At 43.3% G+C, this 13,119-nt stretch overlaps 1 pseudogene; it reads right to left on the minus strand.

Annotated features, from left to right (window-relative positions):
• Positions 1-953: 953 nt before the first annotated feature.
• Positions 954-7,854, minus strand: LOC121788887 (annotated as a pseudogene).
• Between the last annotated feature and the right edge of the window lie 5,265 nt (positions 7,855-13,119).

Genomic DNA, 13,119 nt, shown 5'->3' on the forward strand with positions numbered 1-13,119 from the left:
TAAAACTTCAAATTGACTAAAAAAATATTTAAATTTCTAAAATATGATTAAAATTTCACGAAATATCTCAAATATTAGTATTTGATCATGTTTATGATTGATTTTAAGTATATATCTCAAATTTATCATAATTAAATATTTTAGATTTTATGAATATAACTAATTTTCATCAATATTTATTGGATTGATCGCATGTTAATCTTATCGGTAGTAACCCGATTAACCCGCTGGGTTAGCCCGAAACCCCTAGCTTTTTAGGGTCATGGTTGAACTTCTATAACCCGAAAGAAATCACAGCCCGATTAGCCCGCACCCGTTTGATCTGCAACCCGACCAAGGTTGGCCCGAAACCCGACAGGCCGACCCGATTGACATCCTAGATATGTGGACAATCATGATGGGCTTGGGGCAGACATATATTGGTTTGACCACCAAGTCGGGCTTTCAAGTGGGCTTTTATTTCGCTTTTTGAAAACCCATAATATATAATAATACATCCTAAGAATTATATGGGCCGACTCCTCGGCGGGGACGCGGCGCATGGAGTAGGGCCGCGGCGCTGACCGCGACGCCCTATTTCATAGCACCGGCGGCCGCGGCGCCAGCAAAACTCTTTTTTTTTTGGTTTTTTTGTTTATAAATACTCCATTTTCATCCTATTCACCTCGCACACATCTACACCCTTTTTCTTTTGATTTTTTTTAATTTTTTTGGACTTTTTCGGATAAAATAATTTAATTTGTGGCTGCGTACAAGTCCACTATTAGGTTTGGATAAATTTTTCGGTGGTTGTGCTTGTGCTTGGCCAAACTATCGTGGACCCTCTAAAACATTATAAGCTGAATAGTCCATGTAGTACTTAATATTGATAAAATAAATAGTGCATACTATTGAAGACTATTTAGAAAAGAATTGCATAAAATTCCTCATGCAAATTACACCTAATTATTTTTACCGGCATAGTACTAAACAACAGCAAAATTAATGGACTAGATTTTACAACCTAGCTTTTCGCCGGAACTAAATACACCTGGGTTTGCACCACTGTGTGCCCGACCCGAAATCCGGGCACCACCGTCTGTAAAAGCCACTCTCAAATCACCAACTGCCGCCGCGAACACATCATGGAACACATTTTCCATATACACCTCCGAAAATCGCGAATTTCTCTCCGCTTGAAAAACCCCAACTTCAAAACCAAACGAAAATGCCAAACAATGAAGTAACCAAACTCTTCTCGACATTTCAGCCAACATCTTGAAGAACTCCGTTTCCGGCAAATCCCCGCCGTTCACCATCTTCCTCTTGTTTAAATTTGTGAAAGTGTGTCCATGCAAACTACTGGAGCTCGGCTTCTGAGCTCGGAAATGAAGATCGGCTTTGAGTCCGGTTGTGATCGAGTGGTGGAGCCTCGGCAGCTCCGAGAAGAGATCAAGAAATAAAGCTCGGCTTTGAGCTAGCCGAGAAAGGCAGTTCGGTTGATAACCGAGAAAGGCAGTTCGGTTGATAGCCGAGAAATGCAGTTCGGTTGCTAACCAAGAATGGCAGTTCGGTTGATAGCCGAGAAATGCAGTTCGGTTGCTAACCAAGAATGGCAGTTCGGTTTTAGCCGAGCAGCGGTTATAACTAACTTTGGGAAATAGAGTTAGTTGGATTTTATTTCTTGATTGCATCTTGTATAAATAGCTCGATAGAGCTCAGTAGTGAGAGACGCAGAACACAGATTACACACACAATTAGAAGAGAATTCTTGCACTAGCTAGCGTTTGCTTAGAGTGATAGATTGTGAGTGTGAAGTTCTTGTATTGAGAGTTCCATCAATAAGATTCCGGTCATCTTCTCCGTGGACGTAGGTGGATTATCACCGAACCACGTTATATCGTTTGCGTGCTTTATTTCCTCGTTCGTGCGTGTGTGAGATCGGCGGTATCACGACCCAACAAGTGGCGCCGTCTGTGGGAAGACTTCCACGATTTGCCGATTGATTGGTTTCTGGGTGAGTTCGTGTCTAGAGGTTCCGTTGTATAAGCTGATCTTGGCGATTGCCCACCGCTCGTTTTGAGAAATGTCTACAGCCAAGTTCGAGGTGGAAAAGTTCACCGGGAGAAACGATTTTGGGCTGTGGAGGCTGAAGATGAAGGCCATCTTGATGCAGCAAGGCCTATGGGATATCTTGAAGAATGAAGGTGACGCTAAAGAAGGCAAACCTGATGCTGATGAAAAGGAGAAGCAAAGGCTTCAAGATATGCAGTATAAGGCTTATAGCACCCTGATCTTGAACCTCACGGACAGGGTGCTAAGGGAAGTTTCCAAGGAGGAGACGGCTGCAGGAGTATGGGGGAAACTTGAGTCATTGTACATGACCAAGTCTCTGGCGAACCGGTTACATTTGAAGCAAAGGCTTCTTGCTTTCAAGTTTTCAGATGGGAAGAGCATTTCTGAACAGCTCGAGGAGTTTGGGAAATGCATAGATGATCTTGAGAATATCGATGAGGTCATTAAAGATGAGGATAAGGCATTGATGTTGCTCAATTCCCTGCCTAAAAGTTATGAGCACTTCAAGGATGCAGTGCTTCTTGGAAGAGAAACCAAGGTCACCTATGAAGAGATTCATTCTGCATTGAAGATGAAGGAATCGCAGAAGGCTAATAACAAACAAACTGATCCAGTAGCTGAGAGTCTGCATGTGAAAAATAATCAGAATAAAAGGGGTTCCAAGAAGAAGTTCCAGAAGAAGGAAGAAGGTGGAGTATGGAAGGAGAAGAGAAGCTGTCACTACTGTAAGAAACCGGGCCATTTAAAGAAGCATTGTTTTGCTTGGAAGAGGAAACAAGAGCAAGAAAAGGCTGGGAACATAGAGACTGCTGATCTGGCTCAGGATGTTGAAGATAATGAAGCTTTGAATATCCACTCAGGGGCCAAGATTGAAGAATGCTGGATCATGGATTCAGGGTGCTCCTTCCACATTTGCTCACACAAATCTTGGTTCCAAGAATTATCAGCTTGGGAAGGATCAGTGATGCTAGGAAATGATCAAGTGTGCAATGTCAAGGGCATTGGGAACATCAGATTGAGGATGAAGGATGGGAGTATGAAGACTCTCACAGAAGTCAGATTCATTCCTCAAATCAAGAGAAATTTAATATCTCTTGGAATGCTAGAGTCAAAAGGGTGCAGATTCAACTCTGGTGATGGGATCCTCACAGTAACAAAAGGCACCAGAATTGTGATGGAGGCCCAGAGAAAGAACAGCCTATACTATTTGCTGGGTGAAACCGTGGTTGATGCTGTGAATCTTGCCCAGACAGAAGACCTGCATCTATGGCATGCCAGGCTTGGACATGTGGGTGAGAAAGGCATAAGAGAGCTGGCTAAACAAGGAGTGATGAAGTTAAGTGCATCAGACAGCCTAAAGAAATGTGAATCTTGCATTCTAGGAAAGGCAAAGAAGCTGCCATTTTCTGGTGGGAAACACACTTCATCAGCCCCATTTGTGTATGCCCACAGTGACTTGTGGGGGCCATCCCAAACTGAATCCATAGGTGGAGGTAAGTATTTCATCTCCATCATAGATGATTACTCAAGAAAAGTGTGGATTTACATTCTAAGAGAGAAGTCCCAAGCTTTTGAAAAATTTAGAGAATGGCATGCTAGATATGAGAATGAAAAGGGCTCAGTGCTTAAATATCTAAGGACTGATAATGGCATGGAGTTTCTGTCTGCGGAGTTTGATAGTTTCTGTAAGGTGAAAGGGATAAGAAGGCATAGGACCGTGCCAAGAAATCCTCAACAGAACGGGCTGGCAGAAAGAATGAATAGGACATTGCTAGAAAGGGTGAGGTGCATGCTATTCTACTCTGGAATGCCAAAGAGATTCTGGGCAGAGGCTGTCTCTACTGCAGCTAATCTGATCAATAAGTGTCCATCATCTGCTATATCCAATGAGACCCCAGATCAAAGATGGTATGGAAGCCTAGGTGATTACTCAGCCTTGAAGGTGTTTGGGTGTGCTGCTTATGCACACATTAAGCAGAGTAAATTGGAGCCAAGGGCAAAGAAATGTGTGTTGTTGGGATACCAAGATGGGGTAAAAGGATACAGATTGTGGAATTTGGATAGAGAAGGCAGAAATATCATTGTGAGCAGAGATGTGACATTCAATGAAGAGGAGATGCCATTTAAAGATGATGGGAAGCCCTCTGGTGGTGGCAGTAGCTCTGAAATGCAAAACCTTGAGTTTGGTGGAGAATCTGCTGGAACAGACACTGATGAGGATGTTGTGATCACAGGAAATCAAGAAGAAGGTGGAGCAACTAGCTCTCAACATACTCAGAACACAGGTGAGCAGGAGTCACCAGTGCAGCAAGGCTGCTGCAGCTCAAGGGGCCAGAAGAAATCCAAGAAGAAATGCAGGCCTACCTAGCAGATTCTCAGATTATGACATGAGCTTCTTTGCTCTATGTGTAGCAGAAGTACTCATGTTTTCAGAACCCTCAACCTATGAAGAAGCCATGAGTTGCAAGGAAAGTCAGAAATGGATCAAGGCCATGGAAGAAGAAATAGAGTCCTTGCTGAAAAATGGGACTTGGATTTTGGTGACTGATCCAGGGACTCAGAAGCTGATCAGTTGCAAATGGCTGTTTAAGAAGAAAGTAGAGGTGGGGGAAGTTGAAAGCATACGGTTTAAGGCAAGGCTGGTTGCTAGAGGATTCACACAAGTAGAGGGTATTGACTACACAGAGGTGTTCTCTCCAGTGGTGAAGCACACTTCCATTCGGATCTTATTGGCCATGACTGCTCATTTCAACTGGGAGCTGCATCAACTTGATGTGAAGACAGCATTTTTGCATGGAGATCTAGAGGAAACGATCTATATGATGCAGCCTAAGGGTTTTGAGAAGCCGGGAGAAGAAAAGAAAGTTTGCTTGTTAAAGAAAAGCCTATATGGGCTCAAGCAAAGCAGCCGGCAGTGGAACAAGAAGTTTCATGAGCAGATGGAATTGATGGCATTTGAGAGATCCAGTTTTGATAGCTGCGTGTATGTCAAGAGAAGTGGAAATCTAATACTGGCCTATCTACTGCTGTATGTGGATGATATTCTGCTGGCAGGATCAAGCAAAAGTGAGCTGCTGTCTGTCAAGGAGGAGTTGAAGCAGAGATTTGATATGAAAGATCTTGGGGAAGCCAAGAGAATCTTGGGTATGGATATTGTCAGGAACAGAAAGAAGAAAGAACTGAAATTGGTTCAGGCTGATTATATCAGAAAGGTGGTAGAAAAATACCAGGTAAGGAGTGAAAAGTCAGTATCCACTCCATTGGCTAGCTGCTTCAAACTCAGTAAAGAACAGATGCCAAAGACAGCTGAAGATAGAGAAGAGATGAGCAGGATACCCTATGCAAATATAGTGGGAAGTGTGATGTACTTGATGATATGTACAAGGCCGGATGTGGCTCATGCCATAAGCGTTGCAAGCAGATATATGGCTGATCCAGGTAGGGATCACTGGGCAGCACTAAAGTGGATTCTGAAATATCTGAAAGGGTCTGTCATGGTTGGCTTGAAGTTTGGTGGTGGAGTTTGGTCTGAGGAGAGGGAAGTCCTAGAAGGATTCTGTGACTCGGATTATGCGGCTAACTTAGACAACAGAAAGTCTCAGAGTGGTTACATCTTCACACTATATGGCACAGCAATCAGCTGGAAATCAAATTTGCAGTCTGTGGTTGCACTGTCCACAACCGAAGCTGAGTATATTTCTCTGACTGAGGCTGCAAAGGAAGGAAAATGGTTGCAAGGAATCTTGGAAGATTTAGGAATGAAGCTGGGAGCAGTGAAGATTAACTGTGACAGCAACTCGGCTATATGTTTAGCAAAACATCAAATGTTCCATGAGAGGTCGAAGCATATAGATGTGAGGAGACACTTCATCAGAGATGAGATTCAAAGTGGAAAGATCAATGTGGTGAAAGTTCCTACCGAAGAAAATGCATCAGACATGTTGACAAAATCTCTGCCAACTTCGAAATTCAAACATTGTTTGAAGTTGGTTGAGATTGTGGAGTGTTGAAGCTTGTAACAAGGATTGAGAAGGGAATCCAGATATTGATGGAGTTTTGCAAGGACAAGGTGGAGATTTGTGAAAGTGTGTCCATGCAAACTACTGGAGCTCGGCTTCTGAGCTCGGAAATGAAGCTCGGCTTTGAGTCCGGTTGTGATCGAGTGGTGGAGCCTCGGCAGCTCCGAGAAGAGATCAAGAAATAAAGCTCGGCTTTGAGCTAGCCGAGAAAGGCAGTTCGGTTGATAACCGAGAAAGGCAGTTCGGTTGATAGCCGAGAAATGCAGTTCGGTTGCTAACCAAGAATGGCAGTTCGGTTGATAGCCGAGAAATGCAGTTCGGTTGCTAACCAAGAATGGCAGTTCGGTTTTAGCCGAGCAGCGGTTATAACTAACTTTGGGAAATAGAGTTAGTTGGATTTTATTTCTTGATTGCATCTTGTATAAATAGCTCGATAGAGCTCAGTAGTGAGAGACGCAGAACACAGATTACACACACAATTAGAAGAGAATTCTTGCACTAGCTAGCGTTTGCTTAGAGTGATAGATTGTGAGTGTGAAGTTCTTGTATTGAGAGTTCCATCAATAAGATTCCGGTCATCTTCTCCGTGGACGTAGGTGGATTATCACCGAACCACGTTATATCGTTTGCGTGCTTTATTTCCTCGTTCGTGCGTGTGTGAGATCGGCGGTATCACGACCCAACAAAATTGCCGAAAAACGAGAATTCCATCTTTGGATGTACCAAGTTAAAAAATTTCCGAACAACGAGCTCGGGTTATGTTTGACGAAATGACTCAAAGAGACCGACCTCAATTTCGTGAACTCCTCGAAGAAGAAAATTCGGCGTAACTGCTTCTCTGAATTGTCGATTTTCTCGATTCCGAAGATAGGATCGTTGAAGCCGCTCAAAATCTCTCTGCAAACAAACGATTCGAACACTAAACCCCTGTGATCCTTTCTGTTGAATTTAACGCCGCCGTGAATCGCGTTGACAGCAGCGTCTATATTCCAGCTGGCGGACTCTATTTCGCGGATCAACTGTTTGGCAAAATGCCTCACAGATCTCAACGCGTAAGCACAACGACGAAATCAGTAATGCTTAAACTATGGAACGACACTGTTTCGAGAACTGAGAAATTTCCGGTAGTGCTAATCGTCTTCTCCAATAACCTATTATTAAGGTTAATCTCTTTCAAACTTTCCCTCAGCGAAGAAATCCGCGACGATTTGAGATCAATTTCCCGCTGCATTTTCCTCTTCGTGATTTCGTACGTCTTCATCAGCGACTGCTGCTCCTGAATCTCCGCCAGCATCGCCACCAAGTGCGGCGGCGACGAATCAAACTGATTCTTCAAAAACTGCCGCTTCAGCTCCGACATAGCGCGTAGCTCGTCGACGACGGCTTGATCCGCTGACTGCACTGCCACGTCGTCGTACGGAAGCTGCGCCATCTGCTGCGCAGCGTAGGCCGCCTTCACGGAGGAAACCGCCTCGAAGAGTTTGGCGATGAAAGCTTCCATGGCAGCTCTGTCTCGAAGCTCCGCCATCGCTTCTTCGCCGAACTTCTTCGACTCGCAGCATTGCAGCTTCTGCGGCGCGATCGGAATGCAAATTCCGACGCGACTTTTTGTGGATTTTTTTGAATGAGTTGATTTGGAAAATGTTTTCGCGAATTTGCTTCTTGTCGGGGATGATCGGATTGCAGAATCCATTAATTCTTCAAAATTAGGATTTTAACTTGATCAGAGCATGCGAATTTAAAATTTTTTGAAAGAAATTTGAGAAGGAGGGACAAGTGTTTTGACGAAAAGAAGAAGAAATCGAAGAAGATTTAAATTTAATAAATGTGGCAATTTGCATGCGCGTAGATGATATAGTCGCGACGAATTATGAACTTGAGCATATTTTTTAAAGGGATGGGCCCACCATTCAGTAGTCTTTAATTTAAACTTTTAAATGTTTTTGTTACTTTTCAGTTTTTATAACTACGAGTCCCATAATTTCTCACTATAGAGTTTTATTATAACAAGTTGCTTAAAGTATATATAAGGACTTACAAATATAAAACCGAACACAGTATGATTTTTTTGCTTACATATTATAGTTGAGTAGGTGGTGAAAATTTACATCATACAACATTAAATTTTAGTTACTTACTTGGAATATTATAAAGATAAAATAAATTCTAATTAATTAAACAGGTGAAATACAGAAAACTACCTAAACTATTAAAGGGAAATATTCTACAGGTTGTGTTCTAACTTCATCTTCTTCCTCCTATATCCCCTTTCCCACTTTTCTAAATATCCAGAGATTTGGATTTAAATGTAATAAATCAAAGTTCAAAAAATGATTTGCGTTTTTATAATGTAAATCCAAATATAGATATTGATTGTTTAAAAACACAAAATAGCATGCCTTTTCTTTGTATTTGAGTTTTAGTGTACCACTAGATATAGTCTAACATAATAAATTTTGATGTTTCTTGTATTTTATTTTTTGGAGTCATGATCAGACACTTTATTGAACTTATAATTTGTTTCAGTTTAACTTGAATGTTAAGCAAACACACATCACGTGGAACCATAATTAATTTACATAAACTAATATGGGTAAAGGCTAAAGCTTAAACAAATTGGTGTTTCTATTCCATCCATCTAGACCCTCGACCTCTAAATTTTATGTTAGATTTGAGATAATATAGGTCATCATAATAAATGATGAATTAGAATAAATGTATAATATGTTCCAAATTATCACTGTTTTATAGATTTTTTTTACCAATTACATTCCAGACTGTAGAAAAGTATTCAAATATATCAATTTGACAAATTATAGCTTAATATGGGATAACATCTAAAATGACTGTTTTTATAACCTCAGTCGCGTTTAATTTCTGATGATCTTATGAAGCATTCTAGGTACTGTAAAGTTTGTCCACTGGTTATTTTTGTGTTTGAGATATGAGTAAAGTTAATAAAATACTATTGTACTAATAATTTGGATATGCTAAGCTATGTAGTAAAAATAAAATAGTACTAACAAATAAATACTCCCTCCATCCCTCAAAGATTGTCTCACTTTGACCAGACACGGGTTTTAAGAAATGTAATGAAAAGTGAGTTGAAAAAGTTAGTGGAATGTGAGTTCTACTTTTATGTATTAGTTTTATAATAAAATGTGAATATGAATGACTTAGTGGAATATGAGATCGACTACCAAAAATGGTAAAAGTGAAATGAGATAAATTTTATGGGACGGACGGAAATGGAAAAATGAGACAATCTTTATGGAATGGAGGAAGTAAGTTTGGGACAGAGGTATGCAAAATTCACCATAGAAATGATAGTTCACAGGAAATCACATAAAATTGCTAACTTGTAAAACTCCGAAAAAACAGGCCAACAGAATATGAGGCGTATTTTGTGGACTTTAAGGTGTGAATTCTGCCGGCATATTAGAGCATGCACAACGGTGGACGCCGGCCCCGCGTCCGTCCACGCCACTGGCAAGGACGAGGCTCGCCGCCGTGCCAGCGAGCAGGCGACATGGCGGCACGCGATGCCGTTGCTTTTGAAATTTTTTTTTTAATTTAAAATTCGTTATTTAATTTTAAAAAATGATAAAAAAAAATATTTTCCAAATCACAAAAATATGGCCGTTTTTTTGCCCATTTTTCTGAATTTTTTTATTTATTTTTTTCCCTCAAAATCATCTATAAATACACACATTCATCATCCATTTATCACTTCAAATCATCTCTCATTCATAATTCTTATACAAACTATCAACACATTCATCTCTCACTCAAAATTTCAAATGGATTTCACTCATTTTATGGCGGAAGCAGAGCGCGAAGAACAAGAGTACCACGAACATCATTGGGCCGCTTACGAAGCATATGTCGCGGCGAATACCCCCGCTCCTCCTCCTCAACAAACTAGATTAACTCACCGCTACATCCATTGTGACTGGGAGGGAGCTCACGAAAGGCTCGTTGCTGACTATTTTGCCGACCAGCCGCGGTTTCCGACAGATTACTTCAGGCGCCGTTTTCGCATGTCAAAGCGCCTGTTCATGTGAATTGTCAACACATTGTCCGCACGTGTTGAATTCTTCCAAACAGGTCCAGATGCAGCCGGCGGCAAAGTATTACGCTGTTGCAGAAGTGTACGTGTGTCATCCGACAACTCGCTACTGGGCAAACGGCCGACCTCTTCGACGAGTATTTGCATGTCGGTGAATCTACTAGAATCCTTTGTCTTAAAAATTTTTGTGAGGGCGTTCGTTCAGCTTTCGGTGATGAATTCCTTCGGATACCCACCACCGATGATTGTCAACGGTTGCTTCGTCTTCACGAATCAGTCCATGGCTTTCCCGGAATGCTTGGCAACATTTACTGCATGCATTGGAGATGGAAGAATTGCCCGACTGCTTGGAGGGGGCAACACTTAAGCGGCCACAAAGACGGCGGCCCAACACTTATCTTGAGGCGGTCGCCGACTACCGCCTATTGATTTGACATGCATATTTCGGCGTTGCCGGATCCAACAACGACTTGAACGTGTTATATTCTTCACCCCTCTTCAATGATGTGATGAATGGTGTAGCACCGACGATCGACTTCACCGTCAACGGAACTACATACCACATGGGTTACTATCTCGCCGATGGTATCTACTCAAGGTGGTCGACTTTCGTGAAGACGCTCAGCAACCCGCACGACCGAGACGGGTTCTTTTTGCGCAGCGTCAAGAGTCCGCGCGGAAAGACGTCGAAAGAGCCTTCAGGGTCCTTCAAGCCCGATTCAACATTGTGAAGGCCCCGGCTCGGCTGTGGTACGTGAATAATATCGCCGACATCATGTTCACGTGTATTATCTTACACAACATGATTATAGTCGACGAAGGACCGAGGGCGGCTAGCTTCTACGACGAGGATGAAGCCGAAAGCTAACCGCGAATGTCACGCCCGCATTTCCTAAAAATAGGAAGTACGGTGGACCGCGACTAGGGGAGGAATAAAGAAGCGGGGAAGAAAGGGGAGAACAAGAGTACTTGACCCGAAACGTTTAATTAGAGGAAGTTCACTTCAAAACAATGTACTGTAGCGACATTTCTAAAGTTAAAGTAAACAGAGTTTAAATGAAAACATTGTATCGGATTACAAAGCAGCGGAAAAGACCAAGAGATAGATAATGCCGGGTATGACGACACGACACCATCCAAAAGGCAAAGTAAAAACACAATTTTGACTTTAATTGCTCAACATCCGTCATCCCCATCGTCGCTCAACCTGCACATTAAGAAAACAACATGCAGGGCTGAGTACTTATTGCACTCAGTGGACACACGCCAAAGTCATAGTTTGTCATGCCATATCAGTGTAACCTTGGGGTTTTAAGTGTAAGAAAATAACCCAAGTACACTAAAACATATTTCATAAATTCGACTGCGCAGTCATTTTCAGATATTGCCACCCTTATTCCCACCATCATACACTATCTGATCCAACGGGTGACAAGGGGCGTGGCCACACCCCAGGTCAACTAGACCGGCCAACTTGCTCTCAGATGGCTCCCGATCTCGTGTTACTAGCCTGAGGGTTCGCAGCCCAACAGACCCGAATTCGATTAAACATATGTGGTAAACCACTTCAGATAGGTTTCAAAACAAAACAGTTGGCAAGACAAACAGTTCATCTCCATAAACATTTCCGGAACAACGTCCGTATTAAAGATAACCCACAAAATAGTAGGGTAGAAAGCCCACCTCAATTGCTTAGCTTTTAAATAGTTCCCTTCTTCAACCACAATTTCCTCGTAAAAGATCACCCTTTTAAAGATCACACAAAAACACACGTCCGAAACACACCACGCACGCACCCGACACGCATACCACGCACCCACGACGCGCACACGACACACACCCGAAACACCCGTACTCCCGGTATACCCCCTTGTGCAAACGGCTCACATGGCTCGGAAAAGGTTCGGAAAAGGCTCGGTGTCTCGGCCTGGCTCGGCACCTCGGCCGACGTCTCGGCCGCCTGGCTCGGCACCTCGGCCGACCGTCTCGGCCGCCTGGCTCGGCACCTCGGCCGACCGTCTCGGCAGCCTGGCTCGGCACCTCGCCGACCGTCTCGGCCGCCTGGCTCGGCACATGTCTCGGCGTCTGGCTCGGCACCCGTCTCGGCACCTGTCTCGGCACTGGCTCGGCACCTGTCTCGGCATCTGGCTCGGCATCTGGCTCGGCGCCCGTCTCGGCACCTGTCTCGGCACTGGCTCGGCACCTGTCTCGGCATCTGGCTCGGCGCCCGTCTCGGCACCTGTCTCGGCACTGGCTCGGCACCTGTCTCGGCATCTGGCTCGGCATCTGGCTCGGCGTCTCGGCCGCTGGCCCGATCAAGTGCACACCAGTTTTCCCCCAACCAACGATTCTCAAACCTTATACGACATTCACAACACATTCTACATCCCAAACACACCCGAAAACAAGAGATCAACCCTCCAAAACTCTCCACAACACCACCCTAGGCCAAACCCTAAAACTCTCGGCCAACACACACAAAACACTCGAACCAAACACTGATTCCTCCGAGCCATCCCTTGGCCAACACACCCACATCATCATAATATCAACACACCAGATTCACACCCATTGCACAAAAACACCTCACCCAGAAACGTACATCTCGCAGAACTGCGCAGTTTACTTACAAAAAACATTATAAATCATCCGACGTCCAATGAAGCTGAAATTTACACACCACACAGAAGGAACACCCAAGTTAAACAGTTAAAATTTCGTACCCAAAAGGAGATCGTTTGCTCAGTCAAAAAGGGGTCGGAACCCACTGTCAGTCCCCACCGAAGACATACCCCACACAAACACATATCAAAAGCCTATTCAGCATCTAAAACATTCAAAACGTCCTAAATGCATGTGTTTTCAAAATTATCATGAGTTAGGGTCTTGGGTTACCTTTCGGATAGTTCAAACGTAGTTTCAAACGCTTTACTTCCTCTTCCGACTCCGATTCACAACGAGAGAGAGTAACACCTT

This window comes from Salvia splendens, unplaced genomic scaffold (genome assembly GCF_004379255.2).
Source record: "Salvia splendens isolate huo1 unplaced genomic scaffold, SspV2 ctg1171, whole genome shotgun sequence".
NCBI classification, from domain to species: Eukaryota; Viridiplantae; Streptophyta; class Magnoliopsida; order Lamiales; family Lamiaceae; genus Salvia; species Salvia splendens.